Source organism: Solanum tuberosum, unplaced genomic scaffold, assembly GCF_000226075.1.
Source record: "Solanum tuberosum cultivar DM 1-3 516 R44 unplaced genomic scaffold, SolTub_3.0 scf00666, whole genome shotgun sequence".
Classification (NCBI taxonomy): domain Eukaryota; kingdom Viridiplantae; phylum Streptophyta; class Magnoliopsida; order Solanales; family Solanaceae; genus Solanum; species Solanum tuberosum.
The window spans coordinates 47,909-57,443 of record NW_006239594.1 but is presented as its reverse complement, the minus strand read 5'-3'; positions in this window follow the sequence as shown (position 1 = coordinate 57,443).

The following is a 9,535-nucleotide window of genomic DNA, read 5'->3' as shown; positions in this document are numbered from 1 at the left end:
TATTTTCCTTTCCTGTTTGCTGTATTTCAGGATTGAAACTTTAGACGCTTACAAATTGGCACGCCCAGTGGGACAATCTTTACCTCTCATCTCTTCTCTTTAAGAAAATCAAAGTTCAAAAACGCCGCGATGACTTTCAAGAAGATCAACTCAAAATTTGCATCTGCATCTAAATCTGGATCTGCATCTGTATTCGCATCTGCATCTAAATCTAGATCTGCATCTGTAGCCACATCTGCATCTGCATTCGCAAAAACTGATGGATCCAAATTCTGCATTGTTGAGGAAAACATCCTTGATATTACTACGGGAAGCATGAGACCTGTCATAAGGAACCAAGCCAAATTGCTACGACAACAAGCCTCCCGAATGCCGTCCAAATCTGCTATTATTTTTGGTTCATCTCCAAAAAGTGTAAAGTCTCCTGCAAAAGCCGCAAAAGAAAACATCGTTGAAATGGTCGAGAGGGTTCTTGCTCAATTGAGCCTATCTACATCCAAAAAGTCGTTCGCTTCAACCGACAATGATGTCTTAAGCATAGGATCTACCCCGTACAACATGTTTGCATCTCATGTTTGGAAAAATCAATGTTATTCTCCATCACCTACGCTGGTAATGCACATGATGGTGGTCGAAACTTCCACAATAGAAGAACAACTTGCAAATTTGACAAAAGCAGTTAAAGGCCTATCAACGTACATCAAAGGTCAAGACGTCCAAATTACCAAGTTGACAAACATGATGAAAAATATGGAGAAAAGAGAATCCACTCAATTATGTGCAATGCTTCATGAAACTCAGGAGAAAATAAAGTCCTCCGCAAAATAAGAAACAATTATTAACGAGTTTTAAGTGTCTGTCGAAGGTCTGATTCCTATTAACAAATTGAAGGACTTCATAAAAGAGGTAATCAAAGATAAATCTGAGTGCACGTCAAAGTCTCCTCTTACATATGCAAAGCCGTATTCTCAGAGAATTGATAACCTAAAAATACATGTTGGCTATCAACCTCCAAGTTGCAGCAATTTGACGGCAATGGAAAATCCAAAAACAACATATAGCACACTTCATTGAAACCTGCAACAATGCTGGAACATACGGTGATTACCTCGTCAAACAGTTTGTTCGCTCCCTTAAGGGCAATGCTTTCGATTGGTACATAGACCTTGAGTCTGGTTCCATTGATAGTTGGAAACAAATGGAGAAAGAATTCCTCAATTGCTTTTATAGCACAAAACGTGTTGTGAGCATGATAGAGATTGCAAACGCCCGTCAAAGAAATGATGAACAAGTCATTGACTTCATAAATCGCTGCAGGAGCTTGAGCCTTAACTGCAAAGATCGCCTTAGTGAAACTTCTGGGATCGAAATATGCATCCAAGGTATGCATTGGGATCTTCGTTACATATTGCAAGGTATAAAGCCTAAAACGTTTGAAGAACTAGCAACGCGTGTTCATGATATGGAACTGAGTATGACTTCAAATGGAGATCAGGAGTTGTCCAATTTTGAAACTTACAAAGAAAATATAATCGACATTGAGGATGAGGACAAATTTTCATCCAAAACCGAAAGTGAAGAGTCTATGTAAGTTGACATGCTCCTTGATGTACGAGCCTAAACTGCAAATCATAACGCTCATCGACGCATGAGCCTAAAATGCATGTCATGATGAAACTCATCAAATTCAAGCTAAATTTTCAAGCTCCAAAGCTCCTCAAATTCGAATTGTCTTCAAATCAAAATACTCCTAGCTCATCAAATTCGAGCGAAGTCTTCATGTCATAAAACTTATCAAATCCAAGCTAAACTCCATATTGTGAAGCTCGTTGAGTTCAAACTAAGTATTCAAGTCACGAGACTTCTCAAATTTGAGCAAAATCTTTAAGTTTCAAAGCTCATCAAATTCGAGCAAAATCTTCAAATCAAAATGCTCCTCGACGCATGAGCCTAAAATGCATGTCATAAAGTTCATCAAATTATGTTGAATCTTCAAGTTTCAAAGCTCATCAAATTCGAGCAAAATTTCAAAAAAAATATGTCATGAAGCTCATAAAATTTGTGCTAAGTCTCAAGTTTTGAAGTTCTTCACATTTGAGCTAAGTTTTCAAATCATGATGCTTCTCAAATGCGAGTCAAGTCTTCAAGTCAGAAAAGCTCCATGAAAATGAGTTAAAATCTTCAAATTGTTACTTTTGGCCCTCATGAGTTTAAATCTATATGGTCCAAAAAATCCAATAGGTTGAAAATTTTGAAATAAATGGCCTAGAAAAATTAGAAGAAAAAAAAAACTCACATGTTTTGCATTAAAGTGTACAGTAAATACATTTTATTGTTTCAAAATTGCAAGAGTTTTTTCCACATCATAAGGAAGGGATAAAAAAAATGGACATATCATCCCATACAAAAAGGTCTAAGTAGAAAAAAAAAATCAAACATCACGAAGTGGTTTGTCAACTCGTTTTGGATGTTTTCATCAAGTTCACATCACCTCTTCATCAAACATCATTTCTTCAAATATTTTTATGGATCGATGCAGCCATAAGCGAGCCTCTATCTTTGACATGGGGGCATATTTTGAAGTTTGATTAAATGAGTTGATAATGTGACAAGTAGTTTCTCTTTAGAATTAGGACAAACTGCGGCAAAATCTCTTTCTCGCCAATGCCAAAACTACAGAGGAAGAGGTACAAAGTGTGATTCATCACTAAGCTTCAATTTAGAGGAAGATACACTAAATGTGGTTCGTCGCTAAAGCTGAAATTGCAAAAGAAGATGCACCAAGTGTGGTTCGTTATCAAATTCACAACTACGAAAGAAGATGTATGATATGTGATTCGTCATCAAAGTCATAATTGCAAAAGAAGATGCAGTAAATATGGTCCATCGTCAAAGCCGCAATTGTAAAAAAAAAGGCTCCAAGTGTGGTTTGTCATCAAAGTTGAAACTACAAAAGAAGAGACATCATCGTCGAAGCCGCAACTGCAAAAAAAAGAAAGACATTTCATGTGTGATTCGTCATCAAAGCCATAACTCTAAAAGAAGATGTCATCAAAGCCACAACTCTAAAAGAAGATGATTCACGTATGATTCGTCATCCAAGCTGTAGTTGTAAAAGAAGATGTACTAAGTGTGGTTCGTCGCTAAAGCCACAATTGCAAAAGAGGAGGCACCAAGTGTGGTTCGTTATCAAAGTTGAAACTACAAAAGTAGATGCAGCATGTGTGACCGCAAATGCAAAATAAAATGCACCAAGTGTAATTCGTCGTCAAAGCCGCAGTTACAAAAGAAGACGCACTAAGTGTGGTACATCTCCACCAAATCCACAATCGCTAACATATTACACCAAGCATGATTCGTCGTCAAAATCGCAACTACAAACGAAGATGCACCAAGTGATTTCTCGTCAATTATGGATTACCCCTCATTTTTATGGTGTGATATTGAGGTTGTCTTTGGTCCATCGTAAACCTACAAAAAAAGAAGGAAAAGTGATGTGTCTTACGGTGCCAATTGCACGAAGATTCAAATCGGCATGGTGAAAATTGTGGCATATGCTCTCGTGCCCGTCATGATGAATATGGTTGTATTGACTTAAGAGATTCTTGTTCTTTCTCCATGTAGATGATGGCAATAAATTCTCAATCAATATGCTGCTTTTTGGCGAAGATGCAGAGAAGTGAACTCATGGATGTTGTCCACAGTCAATTGGATCGCTAAGTTTAAAAATATAAATTTTGGTGAATTCATAAGAACTTTGACTTTGATTTTTGGATAGGTTGTAGAGTTAAGAGTCTATTTTCTATCGAATCAAGTATCTCTCCATTCGAGCTCTCCTACACCAAGATGCAAACATTTTGGTGAGACTCCACAATCTGCAAACAATAATGATAGAATTGAAGACCAACTTCAAAAATTAATTCTCGTCAATTCATGAAGATTTTTACCTTAATTTTTGGATATGTTGTAGACTTTGATGTCTAGTTTCCATAGGAACAAGTCGCTCGTCGTTCGGAATCTCCTACAGCAAAATAGAGACGTTTTGGTGGGACTGCATAGAGCTATAAAAAAGAAGAAGACAGATTTGATAGCAAACTTCAAAAATCAATTTCCACCAATTCAGTAGGGTTTTGATTTTGAATTTTGGATATGTTGTAGCCCTCTGAGTCTAGTTTCTGAAACATCAAACGGATCATGATTTCGATGTTTCTACAACGATAATAAATAAAACATTCAATTAAAAAGCAATATAAAATTAATTAATCTTAATATAACTAATATCAGTATACCTAATTATAGGACTACTAAATAATTCAAAAAAATATCTTAAGAGACACGTTATCATGATTGGTCAGAGGCAAGAGTCCTAAGTTGAATCATTGGAGGATCTTTCATGGTCTAACTTTATGGTCCACTTTATAATTCATTATGAATTTGCCTAGGATATATTGTCCATGTTATTTGGTTTCCACTTTTAAAAGAAAATGAAACAAACTAAATAAATATTTAAAATTTGTGAGTAACTAGGAAGAAAATGGAATGATGAGTGACTTTCCTAGAAGCTGCAACTTTCTGCTATTCTTATCATTCATCATCATGAATTTCATCACCTTCCCTATCTTTTACTACTTTTTTCCCTTTTCACACTGCTGTAGACGGTGAATTTTTATTGATAAATTCATATTAAATTTTGGATTAATCCATAAATTCATGATATATTGACCAAGTCAAATTACTGGTTAATAAAATCGGATTAATATTTAAGTCAAAATATATGTCTTAAATAAAGTCCAAATCACATTTGGGTCAGTCCATTAAGTTGACAAGACGAGCCCAACTCATGTTCTTCAAGCCTAAGGACCAAAATTGCTTGGACAAAAATACCCTTAAAACCCTAGCTCAAGCCTATATAAAGAGGTCTTTATAAGACCAGAAGAAAGGAGGAAGAAAAGAAGAAAACACATAGAAATACATAGAGAATCCTTGCTCTTCAGTGGTGATCTGCAAGTCTTCCGCATGCAAAGAAGTCTTCGCTCCAAGTGTTGAGCCGCAAGTACAAAGAAGTCTTCGCTCCAAAAGTTGAGCCGCAAGTATTCCATCAAATCAAGAACATCATTGAAGAGAAGAATCAAGGGATTATATATCTTTTCTTAAAGATTTTATAAAGCTTGTAACCTTCGCATAAATTCAAATACAAATACTGTTGTTTGCTTGCTATTTTCCTTTCCTGTTTGCTGTATTTCAGGATTGAAACTTTAGACGCTTACAATTATCATTAAGCTCAAGCCTTCAAGTGTTGTGCCACCATCTGATCCCACACCATAGAATCGTGCCATATATATATATATTTATGTTTCGACTTTAATTTATGTAATTATCTGAAGAAAAAGTTATATGCTTCTAATTAGTCTAATCATATATAATCCAAGGAAAAAAAATCTCTTAACAAGTTTATATATATAGGCCTATTGTCATGATATTTGGCTTTTCGTGTGAGTTGACTATTAGTAATTAATAACTTCGTTTAGGTACCCTTATTTAATCTAATTATACTTAATAATATAGAAACTATAGTGTAGTTCTACGAAGTTCCAATTTTTCATTATATTTTATCCAAGAGGTGGACTTTATTTGATTTGGTCATTAATGTTTAAATAACTTAATTTTCAAACTTATTTACTTGAGATATTATCGAGAATTAACCTAATCTATGATCCTAACAATGTGATATATATTTCACATTAATTATGTCCTTTTCAATATCCACCAACACGTACATGATCTTCAACTCCGGCCACCTCTTAGCCTTCATCCCCTGCATACTCTTACCTCTACCCCACTTGTCATCGTATCTATCAAAATTATAATATACAAATTGTTTTTTAGAATAATATTTTTTTGCTTACATTCGGAACACAAGAAAATAAATAAAAAGATCCCTATTTTCCTAAAATACATTTTTGCATAAAAATCATTTTCATTCGTACCGACCACACCCTTAGATGCCTTATTTTCTCTTTCCTATCCCCCTCCAAAAGTGAAAAGAGGTCGAGATCAATTCGTACGAAAGAAGCAGAAAATTATCTTAAGCAAGTAATTTAAAGTGAAAAGAGAGATTGATACGTATCAATTTGGTGCATAATTAAAATGAAAGAAGTGGAAATTATCTTAAGCAAGTAATTTAAAGAGTAATTAATTTATATATATATACATAATACACTATCTATCAAATTAAAAGACAAGAATATGATATTGGACATTACTCCAATAAAGTTTTATAAGAACTTTTACAATCTAGAGAAAGATCATTATGTTCTTGGAGACTTCATGCATACAAATTAAAGTTATTTTTTGCTGATATTACTTTGACTTCTAATTCACAATTATCCACCACACGCCCCTCCACAACCACCACCACCATTACCACCACCATCGTCTTCCTTTATGCTGTTAGAGGGGTCCCCACAAGTAAAAATGACCGTTGAAATCACTAAAATAGACATAAAAATCATTCCCGCAATCATCATCAGCTCTGAGCCCTCAAACGTTGAGCCACCATAGGATCGCGCCATATAGATATTTTTGTTTAGACTTTAATTACTATTTCTCTTCGGAAATAGCTAATTAATCTCATGATCAAAGGAAATTACAATCTCTTAAATAATTAGCAAATTTATCTATAGGCCTTTAATAAAGTTTTGCCTGTTGACTTTTCTTAATTATGACTTTGATCGCCCTTGATTAATCTAGTTTATTATAGTCTAGTGTAGAAATTAATATCCAAGGACCAAGAGGGTGACTTTAATTTGGTCCTAGTTAAAGTATTTGACCTTCACTTTATTTTTAATTTGTATAGTATTTGGCCTTCTAGATTTATTTTAACTGAAAAAAATATGATTAGTGAAAGTTTATTTATGTTATAATGAATCTCAATTTGTTTTGGACATATAAGCGTAGAAATTAATGTATATTTAATGGCATAATTTTGTATAACTGTTCATCAAATTAATAGTCGATAAATAATGATACATCATCTATAATTACAAATGATTGATATTACGTAATAAGAAGCATCATTTAATTGATTTCTTGTAAATGTATATTTTATATTTTTTTAGTTGTAATAAAGAAAATAGTTTCATGATGCCTAATCTTATTAGTGGAGTTTGAGCCAGATATGACATATATAGACTTTATCATATTTTTATGAGATAGAAAATTTAATTTTAATATACTTTCGAGTCAAAATGGAACGTATATCTATCACGCATAATAGTAATAATAATAATAAAAAATGATATAGCAGGAAGAAACAGAAAGTAACCTATACATAATTAAGGAGAAAAACATCACCATATGAGAACATTACATGGTTTAACGCATACATGAAGCATTAAAACACCTTTTACTTGCTGTTATTTTCACGATTACAAATTTCACGTTTTATTACTAATATATATATATATATATATAAAACTTAAATTTTATATCATGGACTCAAGATAAATTATATATCCAAGAATAAACTCTCGACTCCACCGATACACAAACACAAGAATTTATAAAACTCAGCATCCGCCACCACCACCACCACAGCCGCCACCTCCGCCTCCATAAATTCCTCCACCTCCCCAACGCTTCTTTTTTCCGTTAGAGGAGTCTCCACAAGCAAATATGACCATAGAAATCATTAAAACAGACATAACAACCATTCCCACCATTATCATTAGCCCAGAACCCTCAAATGGTGAGCCATCATTTACCACACCATAGAATCGCACCATATTTTTGTTTGAAATTTACTAATAAATTCTATGTGAAATACTTATATATGCTGCTGCTAAATTAATCTCTTATATAGGCCTTTTGTGATGTTTGGGTTGTAGACTTTTAGTAAAGCTCAATGAGTTGCAATTTCATAAAAAAGATGTACTTTCATTTGGTCAAAAATTGTTTGCTGGTATTATTGAAAAAAAAAATAGTCAGATCAATGGATAATTAAAAATCTGGTTGACTTTTATCTTTCTCCGTTTCTTTTTAGTTGTCATAGTTTTATTTTTTAGAGTCAAATTATATGAACTTTGAGTAACATTTTAAATGTATTGTTTTATCATATTGATATGGAAAAAATTGCAAGTTATAATACTTTTCATATAGTTTTTGAATATTTATTTTTTGTTTTAAATTATAGAATTAATGTAATTTAATTTAATTTTAAAAATTACTCAAATTAACTCTTAAAAAGCATAACATGACAACTAAAAAGGAACGGAGAGAGTACTATATAAGGAATCAGAGACTTTAAGCTTGCACGCCTGGTGTTTACACGTTCAAACTAGGGGTTATGACCAGTTTATTGAATTGATTTAAGAATTAGTAATAGTCAAAAATACATATAAATCATTTATTTATTTTTTCGAGTTTCATATCTTGATTATTAATAGTTCCTTTTTATCAATTACCTATAATTTAACTATCATTTTTTAATATTAAAATACACCTCGATATGAATTTGATCAAATATTTATAGTTAATCGATAACATGTGGATATAGGTCAACTCAATATTAAAATATATTTTTAATGGTGGAGCCACATATACTTGATAGGTGTTAACTGATACCCATTCGTTGATATTAGAAATCAAAGACTTCAAACCATAGAAAAATATCCGGCATTGACCACTCCCTCCATCACAATTGGTGGTATTTATCTATTTGACATTGACAATGTAAACAATATTTTCAAAGTTTATAGCGTAAAATAAATCAAATATTTTTGCAACTATAAAAGTAAGTTGAGAATTTTGAAATTAAATTATTAGTAAATATAAAACTAAACAAATTATTATTCTTTTTAGTATTAATAAGAAATGAGTTGAATAACTTTTTTTCAAAAAAAAAAAAGTTGAATCAAATATGAATCAGCTTGTATAATCCGTTAGTAAAAGATAAAAATAAACTACATATCAAAAAGTGTGTTTCAACTCTCATGAGAGTACTTACATTACTATACTTTTAGTTTTTGTTCTTTTTTATATTCTTTTATTATATATAGTAAGAGAGAAATCAATATTTCTATACTCCATATCGAAAATTGATTATTTTATTATCTATTTGACATCACTTTCAACTTTATACTAATTAATAACTATAAAGTTTTATTAAGAACTTTCACAATCTAAAAATAATGGATTACATATATATGTACACATTACTTGGCCTCAAAACTTCACTAGCCACAATAAAATCAATATATATATAAGAACAAGCTATTGACTCCGCAACAACACCAACACGAGTTTATTCACCACCACACCCTCCGCCTCCACCACCACCTCCTCCTCCAGCTCCACGATTGTACCAATCATCACCATTAGAGGAGTCCCTACGAGCAAAAATGACCATAAAAATCATTACAACTGACATAACAACCACATAAGACGTGATAACTAAATAACATAATACTGCTAAAAAGACGAGGGGAGGAGGCTAGCTCACCCCCCCCCCCCCCCCCCCCCCACAAACGAAACAAAA